The sequence below is a fragment of the Varanus komodoensis genome, unplaced genomic scaffold (genome assembly GCF_004798865.1).
Source record: "Varanus komodoensis strain SLA01 unplaced genomic scaffold, ASM479886v1 scaffold129, whole genome shotgun sequence".
NCBI lineage: Eukaryota > Metazoa > Chordata > Lepidosauria > Squamata > Varanidae > Varanus > Varanus komodoensis.
In genome coordinates, this window is record NW_025335373.1 from 281,650 (window position 1) to 291,437 (window position 9,788).

Consider the following 9,788-nt stretch of genomic DNA (forward strand, 5'->3'; position numbering starts at 1 on the left):
GTTCGGCGGCGGGCAGAAGCGGTCCCCGCGCGTCCGCCTCGCTCCCGGATGGACGGACAGCCGCTCCGGCAGCCGCGCGGGCTGGCACGGGGCGCCGAGGCTGCTGCCTCCGAGTCGGGACTGCGCGGCGCGCCGAGCCCGTCGCCGCGGGGAGGCGGACGCTTCTCGCCGAGGCGCACCCGGGCCCGCGCCCTCCCCGGGGCGCGCCTCCGGCTCCCCGCCACGCTCCGGAGGCGCCTGCAGCCCGCGCGCGGGGCGCGCTCTGGAGGCCGGCCGGGCCCGGGCCCGCAACGCTCCGCTCGCCGGCCGCCCTGCGCTCCGGCCCCGCCAGGCGCGCCGGGGAGGAGCTGGGCCGGCAGAAGGAGCGAGCGGCGCCCGGCGCGGCAGACAGCAGAGGGCGCCACGGCGCAGGACCCAGCCCTGGAGCGCGGGTGCCGCGCCTCTGACCATGTGCAGAGCGCCTGCCACACCCGCCCCAGCCCGTTTCACCAACGGCTCCCAAGGGGCTCACTTCCGGAACTCAGTTAGCCCCACAGCCAAGCGGCCAACCGGTGAGCCGGCGCCTTTCCCCCAGAAACCTCGCCGGGGAGCGAGACGAAGCAGGGGCTGCCCAGAACCGGCCCCGTGGCAGGACGGCACGGGTGGGGAAGGCCGGTCCTGCCCGCACCCCGACCATCTCGACCTCCCCACAGGGCGCATTTGAAGCAGGCTGCCGCCTCCCCTCTCGCCCCCCAGAGGACCAGGCCCGCAAGGGCAGGGTTGGAGGAAGGGCGGGAGCCGGCCGGGGAAGGGGCAGGCCGCTCTGTTGCCCAGCGTGGAGGGGAGCTGCAGGGCTGGCGGTGCCCCAGTCGGGGCTTCGAGAGAGAGGTGTGGGGGCTCACCCAGTTTTGGGCGCCACATCGCCCCCATCATGTTCCCTACAAGCAGGGCTTGCTAGTGCACTGTAAAGGGAGTGGTGAGCACTTTGGACATGCACTGGGGTGCCTTCTGAAACCGCGCTGGCCACACCCCTGCCCTAGCTCCAGGTCTCCTGCACGGCTAAGCGGCGCAACGGCGGGGCTGTGGCTTCTGGCCACTGTTGCCCTCATCCTGGCAGGGCACTCCGGGCCTCTCCACCCCTGCGCCCCGGCCCGGCGGGAGGGCTGCGCCCTGTCCTCGAACCAGCATCCTGGGGCGCTCAGCGGCAGACAAAAGGACCTTGTTAGCGGCCGCTGCCACACAGCAGTGGCGGGGCCAGCCCAGGACCGCCACATGTCCCCCCCCCCGCATTAATTACGGCCGGGCGGTGGGGGCAGCCTGCAGCTCCCTAGCCACATTCCAGGGCGAGCCCCAACCAGCCCGCCTGATCCCACTAAGGCGATTACGCGGTGCCGAGCCGGCCTTCCTGGCTGCCGGGGCGCCTGCTGGAGTCTCTGGGGCCTGGCCGCGGCCCCTCTCCCCCAGGGAATGCTGCGAGGCAGGAGAGGCAGCCGGGGACGGCGCTGCTCGTGGACCCCGGCCCCTCCCCAGGCCTTGGTGCGGTGCGGTCAGTGCGGCAAGGCCTGAACCAGCCTCGGCCAGGCTCTGCAGCCCCAGCCCTCCAGCCCCCTTCCCTGACCCTTTCCCATCTGAGTCGCGTCTTGCAGAAGCCGCCCGGGATCCGGGGCCTGTGGGACGGCAAGTGGGGCAAGCACAGCGTCGACCAGCACACCCCCTGGGCCAGAGGCACCCCTCCTGAAGTGTGGGGCTGCAGAGGCTCTCCAGGGCCGGGGGGAAGGCGCTCTGCGCATGTGCAGAAGGCCAAGGCCCCCACCAGCTCTAGTGCTAGCAATAAAATCGGTGGCAAGTCAGCAACAGCCAGACAGCCGGCCTCTAAGGGAAGCGGTGGCAGGCCCAGGGTCAGGGGAGAGCGGAGTCGGCAGGGGCCCGAGAGCCCGAGGGTCCAACCCCTGCTGAGCCATGCCTTCCCTCTCAGAGGCCTGTCCAGGCACCTGTGGGGCTCTCCAGGGAGGGAGAGCCCACCCCCTCTCAGGTAACCGGTTCCAGTGCCAGCCTGCTCTGACGGGCAGGGTTCTTCCCGGGCCCAGTCTAAACGTGGCTGCCGCTGCAGGTCGGGGGAGCCTGCCGCTGGGGGGACAGGGAACGCCAGGGTCCGGCAGCCGGAGCCGGGAGGCCCCGGTCTATTTCCCCCTTGCGCTCTTCCGACATGCATCTGGGAGGCCGCGGCCCTGGCCCCGCGCGCTCTCTCTTCTCGCTCTCTCGCCTGCTCGTTCAGCCGGGCACTGAACCTGCTGCGGCGTGCTGAGGCAGGCCCGCCGCCTGCTGCCTCCCGAGTTCCCGGGCTCCTGGCCTGGATCCAGCCCAGCCAGGCCCGTCTTCCCCTCTAGCGACAGGGGATGGGATCTGCTGATGGGAAGGGAAGCGGGAGCGCCCGTCCACCCCCGCGGCGCCCAGAGGCCGCCCACCCCATCCCGCCGGAGTCCTCCCGGCTGCGCAGGCCCGCAACACCTGGTTGCAAAGCTCTGGCTGCCCGGTCTGTGCGTGGAGTTCGCCTGGCGTGGCAGGGAGGGGCCCCCAGCAGGGTCCCGCTGCTACCCAGAGGCTGCTGGAGAGATGCGCAGGCCCAGGAAAGTGGGAGGCCGGCCGCGTGTGCAGGCGCGCATGCCAGCTGTGGAGTCCTGTGGCCTCGCTTGGCGCTTCTGATGTGAAGGCGGCTCTTACGAGAAGTCAGACAAACATTGCCTTACTCCAAACATGGAGGAAGCACTCTGATGCAAAAGCTCCCACTGCATCAAGGGGGGGTGGAGCCGAAGGGTGTCGTGGGCCAAACTACCTGGGGGCCAGAGTCTGCCGAGCCCCGAGCAGGAAGGTGTCCTGGGTCCTCCTCGCCTTCCCCGGCGGCCTTGGGATGTGCGCACTGGACCACCCCCCCTGCAGGGCCAAGGCTGCAATTCCGGACAGGCCTCCTGGGAGCTGGCCTCACGCCCTCCGCCGGGCTTTCCGCAGAGTCGGAACGCAGAGGGTTGCCCTGCAAGGAATGTGGGCTTTGGAGGAGGCGAGGAGGGGAACCGCCCCCTCCCTTGTTAGGGAGGAAATTACTTCTGAGTAAATGCACAAGATTGTTCTGACAGTTTTGCAAATACCACCTGCACCAACTGCATGCTCAGGTAGAAGAGGAGCGTTTCTCTTGCTACAGCAGTGAAGTATTTCAGGTGCCACAAGCAGGCCACATCCTCCCCGCCCCCGCACACCTCTGCCTCCCCCTGGCTTCTGCACGTCCAGAAATGCATTTGTGGGTTGCTGCGGCTCAGCTGGCCAGCAGACACCCTGCAGGTGCGGTGAGCCATGCGAGTGCCCGGCGAGGAGGCCCAGCCAGCCGGCAGAAGCGTCCTCTCGCCGCTCCCACTGGAGCAAAACCCGCCGGCCCCGTGCCGTGCCGTGCATCTCCAAGGCCGCCCCCCAGGCCTGGGAAGCCCCCTCGCCGGGGCCGCCGGAGGTCCACTCGGCCTGAGAGGGCAAGCCGGCCTTGTGGCCGCAGGAGGGCTGGAGAGCGAGCGTGCCAGCTCAGGCGCTCAAAGCCGGGCCAGGAGCCGAGCCAGCGCCTGCGCTGGCACAATTCTTTCCTTGGTACGGAGCGCAGCTTAAGTCGTGTGACGCCAGCAGCTCTGTGGGGCGCACCGCAGCCTGCCGGGGAAGCGGCTGACGCGGCCCTGGCCCGGCCCCGGCCCCGGCCCCGGCCCCGGCCCCGGCCCTAGCCAAGCTGGCTCCCGCCGGCCAGACCGTGCCAGAGTCCGCAGGCAGCTGCCACGCTGCCTGCCAGGGAGAACCTGGATCACGCACGGGGCTGCGAACGTGTCCTTCCGGAGTGGGGGCCAAATGTTGCCGGCCCCCCGAGACACATTCGTCCTTTTGTCACACAAGCCGAAGGCGCGAATGCAGGCACCCCCTCAGGTTTACCTGGGCAAGGGCAGAGCTCACACACCTGTCCAGCTGGCTGCAGCGGCAGAGCCAAGGTGCCGCCACACACCCAAACTGGCCACAGCCTCTTCCAGGGCGCCCCTGCCCCATCCCAGCCCCCTCCTTCCCTGGCCCAGCTTCCACCGGGTCAGGACGGGGGTGAGCGCCGTGCCCCTGGAGCAAGCGAGGCCCGGGGAGGGCGGGGGAGACACGCCCGGCCAGCCGCAGCCACCCAGCCCCAGCTAAAAATAGCCCCGCTCCCCCGGAGAGCAGAGCGAGCAGCAGGATCCTGGCGATGAATCACGGCTGGCCGGCGTGTGGGCCGCCACGCTGCGGGGCCAAGGGCGCGGCGAGGGGCGGATCCTGCGCTGGAGATCTGGTTCGCAGCCCCCCTGCCTGCCCGGCCGGCAAGTCCCTGCGGGGGGGGCGCTCACTTCCCCCTTTGCGGCTGCTTCCGCCACAGTCCCTGCCGAGGAGCCGCCACGGCAGTGGGGAGACGGAGCCGCCGCTCCTGCCCCGGTGCCTCTTTGCCCTGGAGGGAAGGGCGGGCACTCTACGCGGGCACAGAGGCTGGGAGGCATGCTAGCAGCAACAGCAATTAGAGGCCCGTACGGCACTTTCCCTCCACATGCATTCTCCACATTTCACGGACAGAGCCGTTCCCACCTGGGCCGTTTCATGTCTGCGGAGGGCAGGCCTGGGGCCGAGCCAGCAGCCCCCCGGTGAGTGACGTGTCGGGCTGGCGTGTGGCGCCCCAGGGCCTGGCTCCCCGCTCATGCCCGGCTGTCTCCCCCCGGCCCAGGGGCTCAGTCCCAGCCCTTGGAAGGCAGCAGTCCGAGGCCGGGAGAAGCGGAGGCGGGCGGCTTGTGGCGGGGGCCTGTGGGGGAGGCTACTTGCCGGCCGGGGCCAGGCTGTCCCACCACCTTTGTGCCCCCGCCCCGGCCAGGCAGCTCCACGCTGCAGAAGGATGGGCCACAGGGGGCCTGGCCAGATGCCTCAGGGGCCTGCCCCTCCCAGCCTCTGCTCCCCACCCGTGGGGCTGCCCCCAGCACTCACCCCATGGCTCCCTCGGCTTCCAGATGACGCAGGGGCGGCTGCGGGGCGAGCGCCTTCCTGCCTGGGAACCACTCAGGGAGGAAGCAGGGCAGCCCAGGCGTCTCCAGCTCCCCTGGGCCCCCCAGGCCGGCAGCCCCCGCCCCTCCTGCTGGCCGCCCCGTGTGGCAGAGCGGAGGCGAGGCGCAGGCGAGGCGAGGCGAGGCGAGGCTGCCCGGCACGGAGTCACTCCCCTGGCTGCACTGCCGGCCACGCTCCCATGGCCCTGAGCGCCCGAGGGAGGGAGGGGGCAGCCCTACATAACCACCAGCGGCCCCTCCTCCCGGCGGGCGGGCACGGCTCCCGGTGGCGGCTTCCGCCCCGGCACAGGCTCCCCGGGCACGAGGCCAGCCGAATGGCCGGCACCTTCAGGGAGGGAGGGAGGGAAGGGCAGGGCAGGGCAGGGCAGGGCAGGGCAGGGCAGGGCAGGGCAGGGCAGGGCTTGGGTTTGCCCGGCCCGGCCCGGCCCGGCTCCCCAAGGGAGGGGCCCCAGGGACTCTCACTCCCAGGCGGGCAGCTCCCCCCTGCTCTGGGGGCTGCCCCCACAAATGCCCCCCGCCTCACTCCCCTGAAAGCCACAATCGGTTGCGCATCTTGCTGAGCGCTTGAAGGGACGAACTCCGCGGCTTTGCACCCCCTCCCACACGCAAGGAGCCCCCTAAGGCGTCTGCCTGGCTGGCTGGGGCTGGCGTGGCCTCCACTGCCTCACCAAACCTTCCGGGACGCCCTCCCAGGGAAATGCCCGAAGGCTGCGAGGGGAGGAGAGGGGAGGGCCCCTGCTGCTGAGAGGAGGGGCTCGCAAGGGGACAGTGCCCCCTCCAGCAGGCCACTCCATTCTCCTGGGTGCCCCCCTACCAGGCGGACGGGCTCCCCCCACCACGGAGGGTGGGGAGCAAGTCCTTCCTGCGGGCCCTGGAGGCGCCCAGGCGAGTCGGCACAGGGGGGTGGGAGGGTGGCCGGCCGGCCAGGCCTGGGCAGGAACAGGCTGGGGGACGGTATGGGGCCGCAGGGGCCCCCGTGACAAGGACCCTGCGGGCTGCCAGGGGCACCTCAGAGGCCGGGAGGCCCGCTTCCGCTCTGCATGGCGGCCTGAGCCCGGCAGGGCGGATGCTGCCGGGGCCACGTGGCTGCCTCCTGGGGCAACAGAAGCGGCTGCAGCACAGTGCCCCCTGTGGGCACCCATGGGAAGAGCGGGTCCAAGGCCTCCCCTACTCCCCCTCCCCTGCACCCCCCCAGCTGCTGCTGCTGAATGGGCAGGTACCTGCCGGGGGGGGGGAGGGCTGGAAGAGCAAGCTGCTGAGCGGGGTGCTGAGCCACCCCGCGCCTCCTCCCCTCCCGGTCCCACTGCCCAGCCAGGGGGCAATGGCTGCAGGCCACCCAGGCCAACTCTGTGCTCCTCACGCCTCGCCCAGCCCGTCCCCCGCCTGCCCCAGGGGGCAAAGCAGCCCCCCACGCCCCACTGCCCGTGGAACTCAACCCAGTGCTGAGGCCACACGGGCCATGGCGGGCCGGCATTTCCCGGGACTGGCCGGGCCGGAAGCCCCGCTTGGTGGCACACTCCTGCGGGCGGAACAAGGGGGACGGGAAGTTTGCAGGAGAGGAGGGTGAGGTCATCCGGCGGGGAGAGAAGCCGGAGCAGCTCCACAGCGCCACTTCCTCCTCCCTGCCTGGCTTCTCCTCGGCCCTTCCTCCTGCCCAGAGACCTCCGGGGCAGAAGCACTGCAGGAGGCGCCCCGGGAAAGGCCCTTGCCCCCCTGGAGCCACCGGCTGAGCTCTGCACGTGGCTTCGTGAAGGAAGCCTGGGCCTCTCCGAGATGCGACAGGCAGAGCCTTGGGGGAACACCAAGGGGGGCGAACGGCAGAAGGAAGCCCCGCCCCGGCCTGGAGGGCCTGGGCCACCTGCAGTGGCCTGGGAGGGCTCGGCTGAGGAGGGGCTCCCTTTCCCAGGCAGCCCGGAGCCCCCCCGTGACCCGGCCAGCACGAAAGGGCCTGCCCTGCCACAGGCCCTGGGCTGGCTGCCAGGCCCGCGGGAGGCGGGCAAGGGGGCACGAGAGCCCACACGCCGGGCCCCTTCCTGGCTGCGGCACAAGGGCCGGCTGCGCGGCAGCGGCCGCTAATGAGGCCCCCCGAGGACGGGGCTGCTGGCACGGAAGCAGCAGCACACCTGAGGGCAGAGCCGGCAGCCCCGCCAGGGCGAGCGCATCATCGCTGTACCTGCGCCCCTCGGGAGCCGCCCCGGCAGGGTCGAGGCACAAGCCCCCTGCCCCGGGCAAACGTGGCTCTCCAAGAAAGGTTTCCGGGGGCTGGGAGGCAGGCCGGAAGGGCAGAGGGCCCCGCCTGGGCCGCTCCGGGAATGACGCGGGACCCTCGGCGTGGGGGGCCCCCCTCCTGCCCGAGAGAGGCCTTCGGGAGGGCAGCTGCAGCTTTCCCAAGCCGACCGGCCTCCAGGGCGCAGCCGAGAGCCTGGCCTGCTGCGGCCCCCGCCTCAGCCCCCTCTTGCTGGCGGCGAGTCCCGCGGGCACAGGCCCCGGGGGGGACCCGTGCCCACGCTCCGCCTCGAGAGGGAGACCCGCACCTCCCCCTCGACACGGGCCTTGAGGCGATGCACTTCCCGGCGCTCTGCACCCTTCCACCAGTCCGCCGCCCCGTGAATCGGCACCGAATCAGCGCGAAAGGTTCCTGTGGCTGTTTGCACAATCCCCCCGTCGGGCAGGGCCCGGGGGGAGGGAATCTGTGCAATCGACCGCATGGCGTCAGCCCCTCCGCAGCGAGAGTGAGCAGCGAGGGGTCCCCGCGAGGGGGGGCTGCATCGGAGCCTCTCTGGCCAGAATCAGTTCGCGGCCCCCGCGCGGCGCTCCCATCCCAACCGGCCCATCGGTCCTCAGCCAGCGCCAAGGGCAGCACCGCAGCGGCATGGCCACAGGCGCATCGCCGCAACCGGGGGGGTGCTGTGGGTCCCCCACAGGACACCTGCCGGCCGGGCCACGCAGGAGAGCGATGTTCCATCGCGAGCCGGCTGCACGGCAGAGGCCTCCAAGGCCTCCCTCTGGCTGTGGACAGCGTGGCCCCCGCCCCGCTGAGCGCCGCCCTGAGCACCCCTTCGCTGCCCGGCCCTGCTCCGCCCAGGCATGCTGCCGCCTTCCTTCCCACACGCCGGCGCAGCACCGGGAGGGCTCTCTTCAGTCTCCAGAGACACAGAAGCAGAGCGGGTCAGAAGGGCCTCCCGGGCCATCTAGTCTGACCCCCTGCTCCAGCCAGCTCTGCTCATGACATGCCTGCCGTGGGCATGTCCAGCCTGTGCTCGGACACCCCCAAGGCCCCTCCCCCACGAGTGCTCTGGTCCACAGGAGCGCCTGGGAGCCCCTTGAGGGAGAGAGGGCTGCCCTGCGCCCTGCCCTGCCGCACTGGCCACACTGGTGCTTCCAAGGACGCCCCCCGGTGCAGGCAGGGGGAGCGACGGCTGTCTGCATGGGGCCTGATCGCTGCGGCTCTGCCCCTTTGCCTGCAGTCCACAAGGAGGCCGAGGCCTGCCCCCCCAAGCGTGCTGCTCCCACACACCTGCGGAGGCCACTCACCTTCCCGGCAAACCTGTGCACCGCCTCCAGTCTTCAGGAAGGGGGACGGAAGTCTGGGGCCTTCCGAGTCATTCCAGAGGATGCTGAAAAAGAAACGGCCCGGAGGGCGTTGGGCCATCTGCATGCGTGGGAGGCCCGCCCGGCCCGCAGGACCGTCTGCAGATGCGCCCTGGCCTTGCGGCGGAGGAGCAGCGCCCAAGAGCCCCCCGGCCCCCATGTGCCCGGCGGGGGGGCGGTCCTTGCAGGGGGTGGGGCACCCAGAGCATCAGTGGCCCTGGACCCGAGGCCACGCGGCCCACAGGCCAGGCCACCCATCCTGAGGCCACCTGCGGAGCTCGGTCCGGCTAGAAGGGCTGCGGACTTCCCCACACACGATCGGGCCTGTGTCCGTGCTTTGGGCTGCCGGTGCCTCCACGGGGTGAGGCGCAGTTGCCGCTGCCACCGAACAGCCCCCCAGCCTGCACCTGGCCAAGCGCCTCATGTGGGCCACCCCCTCGAGCACCGCTCCCGTGCCCCCCACTGCTGGCCCCCCTCAGCCTGGGCTCACCAGGGGGCTTCCAGGCCCAGCAGTGTCCTTCCCCGCCCCACAGTCTGACCAGGGGGCTGGGGGCAAGCCAGGCGTGTGGCAGAACCCCCCCAACCGCATCGGGGTTCCACCTGGACCCATAAGCTTCCGGGGCCGACCCCTAAAGCTGCATCACCCCCAGCCCCACAGAGGTTGGCCGTGGGTGCACATCCGCCCCTAACCAGGGAGTGAACTACCCACGAGAAAGGACTATTTGCCCCCCTGCCCCCCCTTCTGTCCATTCTTTGCACTTCTCCCAAAGGTGCCACAGGCAGGCGCTGGGCATGCAAAGAAGGGTCAGGGCCAACCAAGCCCTCAGACTGGTGCTTCTGATGCACCCCCCACCCCCCTCACCCCACCCCCACCCCCACCCCAGCCAAGGCTTGCAGCTCATTTCCCGGGGCAGCCCCACCCTGCCCGGACGGAGCTTCAGCTTACGGCCCTCGCGCAGGCCTGCCGTGCCCAAGAGACCCCCGGGGGGGCGCTTTTGCAAGGACACCCTCCCCACCCCCGTCAGCAATGGGAGCGGGAGGCATTGGGGGGAAGTGCAAGGAATGGGGTCGGCGCAATGGATGGGTCTTGCGGGCCTCCACCCGAAACCTCCGCAGCACACTCTGGCG

General features: G+C 71.2%; 1 protein-coding gene across 1 annotated transcript in view; it reads right to left on the minus strand.

Annotated features, from left to right (window-relative positions):
- The window catches only part of SLC4A2 (solute carrier family 4 member 2), a 24,168-nt gene extending 15,502 nt beyond the window's left edge, over window positions 1-8,666 (minus strand). Inside the window, exon 1 of the mRNA XM_044422529.1 lies at window positions 8,604-8,666. The gene's annotated coding sequence lies outside the window, so the exon portion shown is untranslated. The remainder of the gene's footprint in view (window positions 1-8,603) is intronic.
- Between the last annotated feature and the right edge of the window lie 1,122 nt (window positions 8,667-9,788).